This window comes from Lycorma delicatula, chromosome 4, assembly GCF_047948215.1.
Source record: "Lycorma delicatula isolate Av1 chromosome 4, ASM4794821v1, whole genome shotgun sequence".
Lineage (NCBI taxonomy): Eukaryota > Metazoa > Arthropoda > Insecta > Hemiptera > Fulgoridae > Lycorma > Lycorma delicatula.
The window spans coordinates 19,778,061-19,792,252 of NC_134458.1; positions in this window are offsets into that span (position 1 = coordinate 19,778,061).

The window sequence follows — 14,192 nt, forward strand, 5'->3', positions numbered from 1 at the left end:
TATTTCTGTACTGAATTTTAAAGTACTGAATGATCACCTGATCAAGCGGTCGACGTACTGCGGTAGTATTCGTGGGAAGATTAGGCTCCGGCCTGTGCTAACTGTAAGTGGTTGCACAAGAATCATGAGCACCTAGTTGTTAGTAGGGAGTATGGATGTTATGTAAGGGCCGTTGCGCTGTAATTTAATACCTTAGATGGTTAGGTTCGGTCAACTAAATGCCCAGGGTGCTTATGTAGTCCAGGTTGAGTTAGGTGAGATTGCAGAAAGACGGAGACTCAATGTTGTCCTTCTGCAGCAACCATATGTAATTAGAGATGATCTGCCAGGATTACACAGCTGGAAAATGTTCTGTGTAGGGCATACCTGTACGTCTGCTATTCTACGCAGAAAGTCGCTTGATGTCTTTATACGGCAGGTTGCTGACGCGCATCATGTTGTGGTCAGACTTGCCATTCGCGGAACAGAACCTTACAGTTGTTACTTCATATTTTCAATACAGGGATGCCACTGAGGATCACCCAGCGAGATCGAATAGGATCCATCGTATTGTGGGTAACGGTCCAATCCTTATTGGTGCCGATGTCGCTTTTCTGGCACAGTGGGATTACTGATCATGGCGGTGGCCTAATTGACTGTTTCATCGCGCAGCACCATTTTCAGGTCTTTAATGTTACAGACCAGTTGGCCACTTACGTCGGTACGGTTAACGGACGAAGGGCCTTTTCAGGTACAAATATTGAACAGTCGCCGTCTGTGGACGGCGACTGTTCTAGCGATCATCGGTTGATACTATTTGAAATAGCGGATGAGCCGCGCGATAGCCATGAAGGAAACTTTTTCCCGTTTACCGGGGGCGCTTCTTGCATAGGAGGGAGGTTGGCCGAAATTCTCTCTTTGTTGGAGTCCAGACTGGAGATTTTTTCTCGAAACCTTGACGGCCTACTATTAGATGTCCTGGCAGAAAATTTCACTTCTGCGGTGGTGGCGGCAACTAAACCCGCCGTTCCCAGAGACACTGGCCGGGAACGTATATCTGGTTGGTAGTCTCGGAATCTGACAGCAATGAAGCAGCCTGTGAACGGACTCAGAAGGGTTGCGCCACGAGAGGGTGATACCGATCGGCGTGAGACCCTAACTGCAGATTACCGTAGAGAGAGGGCTAGGTACTTTCATAGCATTAAATCCTCCGAGCGTAATTCCTGGCGCTCCTTCGTTCAGGAGCAAGGGAATAGGGACCCTTGGGGCGTCGTGTATAGAGCCCTTGGACATAAGCGCAGAAAAGATGTCCTCCTGTCACCCTTGTCAACCCGCGAGGGTGTAGTAATTGATAAGGACCGTGTCCTTAACATTTTGCTGAATTATTTGCTCCCGCATGACACTATGGTGGGCGAGGTTTCACACCACCAGCGAGTCAGGCGGGAAGTTGCAGTTTTCGAGACCGACTTACAATCTTCTGAGATCACTGGGGCGGAAGTGCGCCAAGTGATCTGTAGTATGGCATGGCACAAGGCCCCCGGATATGATTGCATCACAATGGAGTTCCTCGTCCGAGCGTTTCCAGTAGTCCTTGGTCCTCTAACTAGAATATATAATAGGTTGCTCTTTGCCGGCCACTTTTCGTCGTGTTGGAAGCGTGGAGACTTGGTGTTGTTGTTCAAAGGTGGCAACAAAGATCCCACTGTTAGTTCTTCTTACCGTCCACTAACGCTCTTGCCCGTGATTGGCAAGGTTTTTGAGAAGGTCCTATATTTGCGTATTAATGTTAGATTGGCCACTGATCATTTGCTAATGGACAACCAGTACGGTTTCCGACCGGGCAAGGCACTGAGGATGCCATACTGAAAGTGATGGATATAGCTTCCTCTACATGTAATTTAATTACACGTATTACATGTAAATATGTATTAGGGATTTTTCTGCACATATCCGGGGCATTTAACAAGTTACGGTGGTCCTCTGCCCTGTTTCAGATGCAGAAGCGTAAGTAAATGTACACGAAATGAACTAAGAGTGCTCTCAAGTTTTTTGAGCCATCGGACCGTTTCCCTGCATGACGGCGGCTCTGTTTCGTAAGAACTTAACTTAAGGATGCCCTCAGGGCAGTGTTCTTTGTCCCCTTCTTGGGATCATTGAATTCGATACGATGTTGTGTTTAAGGTTGCCATGTCGTCGCTTATGCTGACGACGCGCTTCTACTGATTGAATCGGATTCGCGTAACGAGGTAGAGTTCCGAGCTGCTCGTGCTTGTGAAACTCTCCGACTGTGGAGTCTCCAACATAAGATGATTTTCAGCTCAAAGAAAACCACAATGATGTTGCTTAAAAGCCGATTGGCTACTACCCGACGAATCCAGGTCCGGATGGCTGGTCTCCCCATTCGGTATGTTACGACTCAAAAATACCTGGGTGTTATCCTTGATGAGAATTTTCGGTTCAAGGAACAACTACAGTATGTATCAATAAAGGCCGCTGGTGCTTTCCGTAGTCATTCATCTCGATTGGGAGTTGAATTACCATACCATGCGTATCCTTTACAAAGGTGTCAGCGAACCTATTATGGTTCGCTGAACCATAATAGGTTCAGCGCTAGCAGGTGCAGCGCAGACAGGTGCGACGCTGCACCTGTCTGCGCTCATCGCATGGCTTTTAGGTATTGCGCGGACAATTTGCTGCGGAGCCAGGTACTCCTCTTGCTGGCTGTTATAGGCGGTTGTAGAACAGTCTCGCTGGAGACAGTCTGTGTTACAGCCGGAGTCAAACCAAGAGATATCTTGGCTAATGAGCGTAAGGAACGCTACATTTCCAAGGTAAATAACCTATTGACGTCAGAACGAAAGCAGCAGATTGAAGACAGGGACCTTGCATCTTGGCAGGTCAGGTGGGACGAATCCCCCACAGGTCGCTACACGCATGATATATTTCCTATAGTATCTGATTTAGGTGCGATTGGATGGGTCTCCCCCAATCGGTATATCACACAGTTTCTCTCCGGGCGAGTTTGGCTAGGTTTCGTTAGGTGGATTCGAATCAATGCCCGGATTGCGAGACTGATGATACGGTGGACCACGTCCACCGATGTCTGTTCCCGATGCGAGGTCGAACGTTCACGAGCTGTTAGGGAACTTGAGAGAATACATTTCCTTCTGGATCTCCGTATTAACTGGATGATCCACGAGTGGTCTATAGCGGCTAGTTTTCTTCGCGCCCTTGCGGTGTGTAGGTCTGCAAAGGGAGTTTAATCGATGTACTCGATCGTGGTAGGATCCCGGGTGGCTAGAGTTCCGTCTTAGGCATTGGATTGCTTGGAGGTAGGAGCATTGGCATCATGTCACGGTTATATTAGCATTGTTTGTGATTCGACTTGAGGCTCCCGCTGGTGGGGGTGGCTGTACTGCCGGGGTATGGTAGCCCGTGCGACTGGTGGTGTGGCTTCCCTCCGCCGGTGGCGGTCCTGATTCTGACTTAGTAATGTCACGTGAGACTCTATGATGGGACCGGTTGGGGGTGCGGGGTTTGTCCCGGCTCCTGCGCGGACCGGAATGAGGTTGCGTTCCCCTTGTTAGGTGACAATTGGTCGACTTACTTGGGTGTAGGTCTGAATTTCTACGTTGCGTAAAACGTAATTTTGATTATAATGAGTGTATCACTGATTTAACTTTAAACTCGTTCGTTTTCTGAGGCATTCACAGTCACAAACGATGTTATCAAATCTTTACTATACGCACGGTTCGCCCTTTCGGTCATTTAGTTTGAGGAAATCATGTTAGGTTGGATGAGATGTCCGTTTGAGGCCTACGTGAAGGCGAAATTTGATATGTATTTTACTGATGCAAATGTCCGCAGAGGCATTTACATCGGTGGCATCCCGACCGAGGCCTGGCTGACAGTGCGATGTAATCAGTTAAGAGGGTCTAAAGACGACCTTCGGTAATGGCCCTCAGGGCTTGGAACGGAGGGGATGGTGTAGACCGGTAACGTCACAAGGTGGGCGTCTTCCCCCTACGGGGTTGGGATCCCTTGACCAAGCGGTTGACGTACTACGGTAGTATTCAGGGTAAGAAATAACAATTTTACATTTTCTATGCTAATGTTAGCGTGGATCTTGCATTGTCCATGAATAGTATGACTTTCCTATTTTGCAATCCCATTCTAAGATCAAAACTTAACGACCAGTCCATCGTTACGTTCCTAGTCATCCAAGATTTTTTATTTGATTACCGATTAATTTATATGAATTTATGTTTACGCCGTTAAATATCGCAGCTTTGCCGATTATTAATGGTTTTTCAAATTCACCTGACGTATTCACAACCAACATCACCTTTTTTTCTGATTTCTTCTCGCCTGTACATTTCCCTCTTTCAAAGGCATCGTTTTACTGGGTAAAGCTCAGAAAAAAATTCGGGTCTCATTGTAACTAAAAATTTTTAACTCATTATAACTCACGCATATTTAATTTAACTTTTCCTTCCGCTCAGACACCAAATCCTCATCTACAGCCCCCAGCTTCAACATACACATGCCTAATTTGGAATTTCTCTACCAAGCCCCCTGATGAATTTAACTCATCGTAACAAAGTTCTTTAGCAATTTCTAGGGCTTTCTCATGTATCAAAGTTCCAGAGACCGGAATGTTATTAGCATGAGCCCTGTAAAACCGTTCGCCAAGTCAAATTGTCAACCACTAGGCCTGGCGATTTAGGAAATGCATGTTTACCTAACCGATTATCATTTTCGGTCTGCGACTTTGGGATATAAAGTTTACTTTTTAAGATATCGCTTATCCGAGTTTTCCCGACATCAAAACGTTTTGCCATATCACGTACACTGAGTTTCTCTTTCTAGTATAATTTATAAGTGGTGCTTTTTCTTTTAACGGCAAGCGTTTACGTTTTCGAGACATTTTAAGTTGCAGTAACATTTTTTATAAAATACACAAAATTGAATATACAGTAAACGTAAGTACAAAAAATGTACTACAATAAAAAATACAGTACTATACCGTAACAAAGATATTACACGTGTTCAATTTACAGAATACACTTGCAGAGCTGCTGATAACAAATCAGGCTGGATGATGAATTACTGATTGAAATCATAAATCATTAACATCAACGTCTAGGCGTGAAGTGATGCGATTCACAACAGATAAATAAATTAATCACATAAAGTATAAAATAAAGCTGGTTCTGTTTTTCAGAACCAGCTGAACAGTTTTTGTAGGTAAAACCATCGTCCGCGTCTGTCATTTAGAAGGTTCATTATTGAGAAGTATTTTATCCATTAATACCGTTATAAAACTGCCTGTGAATATAAAAGTGTCTGGTATTAAGAGTCCGTTATCGGCAAGTTTCACTGTGTATGAGTGTTTAAACCGACGTGTGTATCGAATGTAAACATAAATACATACCAGGAATTTGTTTAAAGGAAACAAAACTTACATTCCGTTATATTCTAGACGAAGAAATATTTTTATAAGCACTTCCTTTTGTTTAAAGACGGTGGAATAAATCTGGATCATTAAAATTATTCGCCGGATGAATAAAAACATATGCTTTTTTCCTGAGATCGATCGATTCTCAAACAAAATTTCACTTAAATTTGTCCAAATTTATAAAGTTACAATGAATCTAAACTATTGAAGAGCCATGTGAAACCTTGATTCATTTAGGTGTGCGTGCAACACACACACTTTCTCTCTCTTAAAGAATCTCAACAGCCAAGAAACAAATCTACAGTTTCCTTCCTTTGTATCACTGAAAAGGAAAGAGTCAAGATCACCATAATAATGAGTAAATAAAAATTTTTTACACAAATTATAAACATCAAAAATTTAATATAAACGTAATGAAAAAATACAGTGCGTATCAAAACTATAGTAACATAACTAACAAAAGTCATCATTAAATACAAATACAGCAATTAAAGCTCAGTAAGACTTGCACTTTCAAAAGCTATTTTGAAAGAAAGCGATTATGTATACTGCAATTCTAGAAGAGAAAAGTTATACAAAAATCCATATATATATATACATATGAAACATAAACCACCAAAGCGCAGTAATTAGATAAGTTAAAACTTACATTATTAATTTCCTAGAATCGATTTTCATGGGATCCTGTATCTTCAGTTGGTATTGAATTCTATATAATTCTTTAAAAAAAAAAAAAGAACTATCTAAAGCAACAAATTTTAAAAAGTTTTATTTGTATATGATTTCAGAATTGCAATCGGAATTTTACAGTTATAACTGAAGGTGCGGGATCACACGAAAATCGATTCTAGGAAATTAATATGGCAAGTTTAACTTATCTAATTACTGGATTTTGGTGGTTTGTATTTCATACAACGGCTATTCAGAAAGTAACTTTTGTTATTAAAAAACACACAAATCGATAAAAAAAGCAATTTGTTACATGCATCTTATTCATGTCTGTAAACAAGTTTTTGAATACTCGTCATAAAACTCGGCCGCGTGTAAATTAAGCCAGATAGTAAAACCATTTTTCAATTCATCATTTTCCAAATGCTGCATTGCTAACCGTTTCTTCATTTTCAGGAAAAGGTGAAAATCACTGAGAGCCAAATCAAATTGAGAAGGGCCATACGAAACAAACGACATGGGCTGCTGAGTTCAGGCATCGTTTTTCATGACAACGCTTATCTGCTTACGGCAGTACGCACTCGACACCAAACCGACGATTTCAAATGGGAGTTGTTCAGCCATCCTCAATACAGTCCTGATTTGTCCCACAGTGATTATCACCTTTTCCGGAAAATAAAGAAACGCTAGCAACACAGCATTTTGAAAATGATGAGGAATGAAAAACGGTGTTTATACCTGGCTTAATTCACAGGCGATCGAGTTACATGACAAGGGTATTCAAAATCTGTTTATAGATAAGACAGTGCCTTGATTTGGATGGCTATAATGTTAAAAAATGGCTATGAAATGCAGCTATAAGATGTATAATGAATTGTTCTTTTATCAATTGGTGTTTTTTTAGCAATAAATCAGAGCTTAAATTCCAAATAGCCCTCATATAATAATAAATTTTATAACATAATGGTCAATAAGTTAATGAATTATTTATATTTCAAAAAAATACATATTTATATATGTGTGTGTGTGTGTGTGTGTAAGTAAAACAAAATAGAACATATGTCAAGGTACTTCTCTATAACATTACATATAGCCGATGAGATTAACATAACATAGTAACACATAACTTTCACAACTATAATCACAAAGAGCAAAAAAACTTTTAGTTACAGAAAATTAATTTTAAGGTTAAATAAAACTTTCTACAGGCCAACATAGTATATATTAACACAATCCTCTTATTTTTAAAAATAAAACCTGATATTTTATGTACAAATTTCTAGCAGTAACTCAGGATTTTTTATTTTTAAATTTTCAGTCGCATTTAAACATAGAACTCATATAGTTTTTAAACGTAGAACTCATATAACGTTTAAACAAAAAAACTCATATAACTTTTGTCTGAAATTATAAAACGATAGTTCTCAAAAATCAGGATTCAAAGGCACAATGCAACAAATATAACCTTAATTAAGACGACTCAGATAAAATAATTTTTTTCGATTAACTAGATTAGACTAAGGAATTTTTTTGCAAGGATTTAGAACTTTTAGATTCTCCTAAGGCTGTGGATGTTTGGACAATTCAGGGAATTAAACATTAAAACTTTTTGAGGTAATGCTTTACCTCTTGGAAGGTTGTGGTTAAAGATAAATAGTTATGGATAAAGGTAAAGAATATATTATTTTTTTATATTGACATTTCATTTGACAAAATTTTATCGATTAAAATTTCTTCCAAGCAGAATTCAATATTTATTTCCAAGAGCCATTTTTCTTAAACATCTTCAGTATAGGGATTAACAAAGTTAAGTTAAATATATTCAGGATAACACATCGGTACTTGTACAAAAGGAGTAGAAGAAAGTTGCCATTATTAGTAACTAAATAATATTAGATTTAAGGATCTCAGTACAATTATAATTACTCCCGACTACGTCATTTTTATGTTTTATTGTACCCAACAGTTCATTTAAATGTGTATTAAATTTCACAACCAGAAAGTAAAGCGTTTGACAAACATTTAAAATCTTGTAAAGTCTTAAAGATCTTTTACAAGTCTAATTATATGAGTAATTTGGACTGCAACAGTTTATCGGATCAAAATCATCAGCAGCAATTTTATACTATTTTAAATGTGAATCTTCGTATGACCTCCTCCAAAGATTCAAATTTTCTTACCGAACAAAAATTATTTTAAAACGTGTAAAAAAAACACCTTGATTATACAAAACAGATTACACAATAACATAGAAAGGATGTATATGACTAGACAAAAACTTAAAGTTTGTATTTTTAGAAATAATAATAGCAAAAGTCAGGTGAACAGGGCATGTGAAATGATATGGTGAACTGTCATTTAGAAATTGTCTACAGTTTTGTTTTAAAATGTCTGTATCGAATAACACAAAAAATATGAATTAAAATTAAACATATATTCAAATTATATAAAAATTTGAACAGTTAAAGTTACAAACATTATTTTATCTGTTAATAACACTATTAAGATTGTTCTTGATTAACTTAAAATTATTGAAAAATAAAGCTAACATAAACTAAAAATACTAATATAACAATTAATTAAATGGAATCGAACAAACAACATCCTTATTCTAATAGTGAACAAAAAATCAACTAGACACAAGATCATAGACAAGTTCCTAAACAAAAAATCAGAAAACAGATTTAAAAGAAAATAGCAGCTGTAAACAAACAGCATCTAGGACAACACCTAATAAAGAATCAATTACCTGCATTATTTAATTCCACTAAATAAAAATTATTCAATAATGAAATATGGAATTCCTATACACGTAAATTGTAAATACTAGTTAAATTTTCATTTTAAACTCTCAAGACATTTTTTGGTAAGATAAAGAAATTAACTTACTTATTCTAAACATACTAGCAGTAGATAAGACTAAAATATAATAAACAATCCACAACAAATTCCATTACAAAATAACTTAATATAAAACTAAAAAAAAAAATGTATTATTTGACGAATATAATTTTGTCTAAAAATTCAAAATTGTACAGTTATCTGTTATAATATTTGAAATTATACAGTTTATAAAAATAAACAAATTCTTTTAATCAAAATGGAAATAACTGTAAATGTTAGTTATATTTTGATTTTAAACTCAAAACCTTTTGGAAACAAGAAATTAATTTACTTATTCCAATATTAAAATGGAACAACCAAAACAAGTTTCATTAAAACATAATTTAATGTAATGCAGACTACAAAAAAGTTTACTTGATAAATCCAATTTTGTAAAAAATTACAAAAATGTAAAATAATTATTCAAAAATATGAAACCATACGGAGTAAATAAAAATATCAATTCATTTAATCAAAATGGAAATAATCAGTGGCACATATGGATTCTTATTAAAAAATTATTAATTTAGAAAAATTTTCTTATACAATAACTACATTAAAACATCACAATATAAAATAACAATCTAGAGACATAACATGAGAATAATTGAAACAAAACCCACCTGCATCTTTGGTATCATCAATAACCTTATCTTTTTTTTAAAAAAAGAAGCAAAACGCATCAACAAACCCGATTAAACAGGAAACAACCTAAGACTGTTCAGCAAGTTAGTAATACCATTTGTACTTTATTTATTTACTTATTAGCATTAATTACATTGTTACATACTTAACAAACAGATTTTAAACAAATAGTTTAAACCGACAATACCGATAAGCATTTGAAGATTTAAAATCTAGCAATATTAATTACTATACTAGCAATAATTATACAAACCTAGAACGCATAAATGATCGCATCAGCCCTATTTAACAAAATCTGACATGATGCAATTCATCTGGTATAAATAATTTAGTAGAACTATCTTAATTACTACATAAAAATGAAAACACGACTATAAAAAAAATACATTTGTAGCACTTAATATAACCACGCTCAAAAATACAAAGACATAAAGGTGCTTAATACTAGTGATAAGACAGCAGTTGTTTTAAACAGAATGAGATGTTCCCTAAACAGATAATATAGCAGTCAACAAAGACTGAATCTCATATGTTAACTTTTTTCTTAACCCGATATCAGTCCTATCAATGAACTAACAAAAATGTCAAGAAATATCAGTTATTCTACTCGATTTAAAAGATGATTTAGGATGACCACTCATACACAAATCATTTACAAGCTGTCTGAGGGGAAGTAAGTCAAAAAAAAGTCTGAGTAATCTAATCTTCCTCGAAGGGGGGTCTTATTCTTTAAGACCTTGGGGGTTGGCATCCCCATGGGCCTAGACTCAGCAGCCTATCTTCCACTACACATAGAGCTGTTAGACACACTGTACAAGTACATGGGACAATGGCAACACTACACAAGTACAGCACGTACCCTTCCTTTCAACACTACACGCGGTGCTGTTGCGGCACCTTCCAATCCGCAACCGTAACTCAAGGTGGGAACTATTGTGCTGATGGGTGGATGGCTCTACATCAGTGAGTCTTGAACAATGCCCTCTGGGAACCAGGGCCACCCAATTGTATTTAGCCCTGGCCCCGGTACATGTACACTCTGCTGGGGTGGTCCTCCAGTTCGCTAATCCTTGTGAGACGGAAATGCAGAATTCTTCAAATAATCATATTCCTTAACCCATCCGGACCACCACAGTGGTCCAGATGGGTTAAGGGAGATCCTTTCAGCTCATTGCAGAAGGGAAGCGTTCAATAGGGTCAAGGTCAAGCCTGCTACAGATGGGGCCAACCTGGTCTTTGCCGATACTATTCGCCGGCTGGCCCCTGGAATTGGAAGGATGTTAGATGCGGACTAAGCTCTACTCAGCGGACGATTCTGAACTCTCAAAATACGAAGGTGTTTTACCCAGATGACGGTTCCTTACTGTGGAACCTGGTATTCGACGGATTTTTGGGACTGACATTCCCGGAAGGGCTCATGGCCCAGGCTTTCGCCGATGAGTCTCCTGTTAGTTCGTGGTAACTCACGACCGCAGCTAGAACACCGGGCGCAAGCGGCCTTGTCAACCGCAGAGGAATGGATGGACATTTAAAATTGAAATATTTCTGCGCTTAAGAGAAAGTTTATGCTTCTAAAGAGTGCACACAAATTATCATACAGTTGTAACCCCAGTATTAGGTATAAAGGCTGTGTAATCAGCCGAGTTCGAGTTCATAAGTACCTAGGTGTTCTGTTTGATGAGAAGTTGTATTAGGTATAAAGGCTGTGTAATCAGCCGAGTTCGAGTTCATAAGTACCTAGGTGTTCTGTTTGATGAGAAGTTGCTGTTTAGCAACCACATTAGGCAAGTAACGGCGGACGCCGTCTATGTGATTTACAAGCTTCGGGGAATTGCTCGAAAGGATTACGGGCTGTCGGGCCGTCATTTTCACATGGTGTCTTAGAAAGTATGACCTCTATGCGGCGTCCGTTTGGGCGCATGGGTTGGGAAGAAATCGAAAACTTCAAAATTTAAGGAGTGTCCAGCACAGAGCCTTAATTGTATGCACTGGTATTTTTAAAACAATCTCCTACGAGAGGCTACCAATTAATTGGGAAAGGCTCACCCAATCGATTTAGTGGTGAAAGTTCGGGCGGCATGTGGAAATTGCGAAGAGGCAGGGAGGCCGAGGTGTTTGGGATGCGGTTTCCAACCAGGCCGGTACCGAAGCGGAACGGTGATCACAAGCACCGGTTCTAAATTTCGTTCAGTTGACATCTCCCGCCTGAGGAGGAGCCTTTACAACATCGCGATTGACGCACAGCAGCAAGAATGACACACCACGACTAAGGGAAGGTCACTGTATAGATTTATACAGGACTTAGGAGGATGGAATGCCTCTCTTTCGTTTTTAAAGGCAACGGGAGTCCGACTGCAACCATGTAAATTTAAACCAATATTTGTTTCCGTTCCGCCTGGCAGCTGATCAGTTGTCATCCGGGAAGTCCAGTCAAACGAACACATGATGTTCGACTGCCCAGCTCTTGGGGGGAACAGAACTCAGGCCACCCTGAAACTTAGGGGTCAAAGGAAAAATTGGCCACTCACAAGCGGTGAGTCAATGTGGCGAGAGCCGCTCTGTCGGACCGTGTGGGAGTGCCTAGATGCGGTTGCTTTCTTCAACCAACATCAGTAGTTTGCCTAAGGAAAAAGACTCCTACCTCACTGCTTTAGAAAGCTAGCCGAGAGATATGGCTGGCTACCAGCCAGATTAAGGCTCCAAGCGCTTTAATGGTGGATAGGTACTTGTTGGCATTCAGCGGCCTAGGCGTGGTAGCGAATTGCTGTCTTTGACAAAATAAATTTAATTATTAACAGTAGTATGTTTTAGTATTTGGCGCGGTGCGCCTACCCATTTTAGTGATACATGACAAGTGGGAGGTGGGACATGCAAGCGAGTGGTGTATGGTACCACGCTTATTCCGCTAACGCTTTTAGGTTAGCTCTAGGAGCTAGTTAGGACACTGGTCGCTAAACTGCTACGAGGCTCAGTAAGCCGCTTGTGGCACAGACATTCAGTCTTATGCTTTAGGGAGACCGAATTTAAAGTGGTGGCGGGAGAAATGCCAAGCAAATTAAAAAAAAACTTGCCCAGATGGCGTTGACGCTCACGTCACAACGGTGGTGTGATAGTGGTTTCTGAAGATGAGGAGAATGTCGTGAGATGCCTCTTGCGAGCGTTCTCGAAGGTCAGGCAGATGGAGGCAGCTTGTTACGTATGGCAGTCCCTGGTGACGAGTTTGGAGTTGTTATTCGTAAAGTCCTGGATTCGCAGGGAAGGTCCCTCGGGTGATAGGTGGCCCCTACATCTGGTGGATGTCGAGGGGCCAGTGAGGCCGACTACTAAGATTGCTACCATCAGGAAAGACGGTGTGTCGTATGCGAACCGCTTGAAGTCGCTGAAAGGTGGCTTGGTGGAGGAGTTGGCACATGATATTCTGTTTGTGAAGAGAGGGAGGGCCGAGTCCATGGAGATCCGGGTGGCAGAGTTAGCCTCCAACCGGATGGATGTAGTTTTAAGTGCCTTATCAGTAAATTGGAGAATGCAGTAGAAGCCGAAGGCGGCACGCATGGCTACGTACCATGTGCGGGGTCCGGAAATGGATGTTACCTCGGAGGAGGTGGGTGGTGGCGTTCCTGTGTCACGTCTTTGAGGTCGGGTTATGGGGACACCATGAGAGCGACGATTCAACCATCCAAGCAGGATGCTAGACTGTTGGCTGAAAAGACTAGTATCAAAGTGGGATGGCATTCCTATCCGACTGAATTGAGGAAGGATGATACGATGCTTCAGGTGTTGGAGCCATGGCCATAAGGCGGCGAGCTGCAGCGGACCTGATCTTGTCTACGATACAACTGTGGGGAGTTAGGCTACAAGGTGTCTAGTTGCACGGAGAGGCCTAGATGCCTGGATTGTAAGGAGGGACACTGGACCGGAGGCCAGGGCTGAGCAGGGTGCTCAACATGAAGTGTCTGCAGGTCAACGTTAACAGGAGTATGGCGACCCACAACTTGCTATGAGCTGAGGCTGTGTAGGAAAGTGTGGACTCCGTCCTTCTCTCAGAAACAAAATGCTAGGCTTGTGGCTGTAGACGGATGGGTGGTGGAAAGGTTGGGAGGTGCCGGTCTAAGGACAGTGTTCAATAAGTATTAGATTCAGAGCGTAGTCCGGGAGGATGGATTTGTTGCAGTTGAGCTGTATGCTGGTCAGCTGCTACATTTCCCCAAACTGTGAGCACGAGCACTTTGCGGCGATCCTTGCTAGACCAGAAGGGCCTCGATCAGTAATCATTGCTGGGGACCTCAATTCGGAGTGTGCCCAGCTGGCTGGAGTGAGGTGCACCAGGCGGGGATACACCCTGGCGACACTGCTGGGCTCCGTCGGGATGTCTGTGCTGAACGCCCCCTCAATCCAGACATACATATGCCGAGGTTCTGGTTGTCATGAATATCATAGTAGTTCCTGATATGCTGCTGCAGCGGGTGACATGGTGGGAAGTACTGGACAATAAGTACGCCTCGGACCACAATGCCGTGAGGTTTGAAATTAGGCTGGAAGGGAGGCCTCGGTCGCAAGC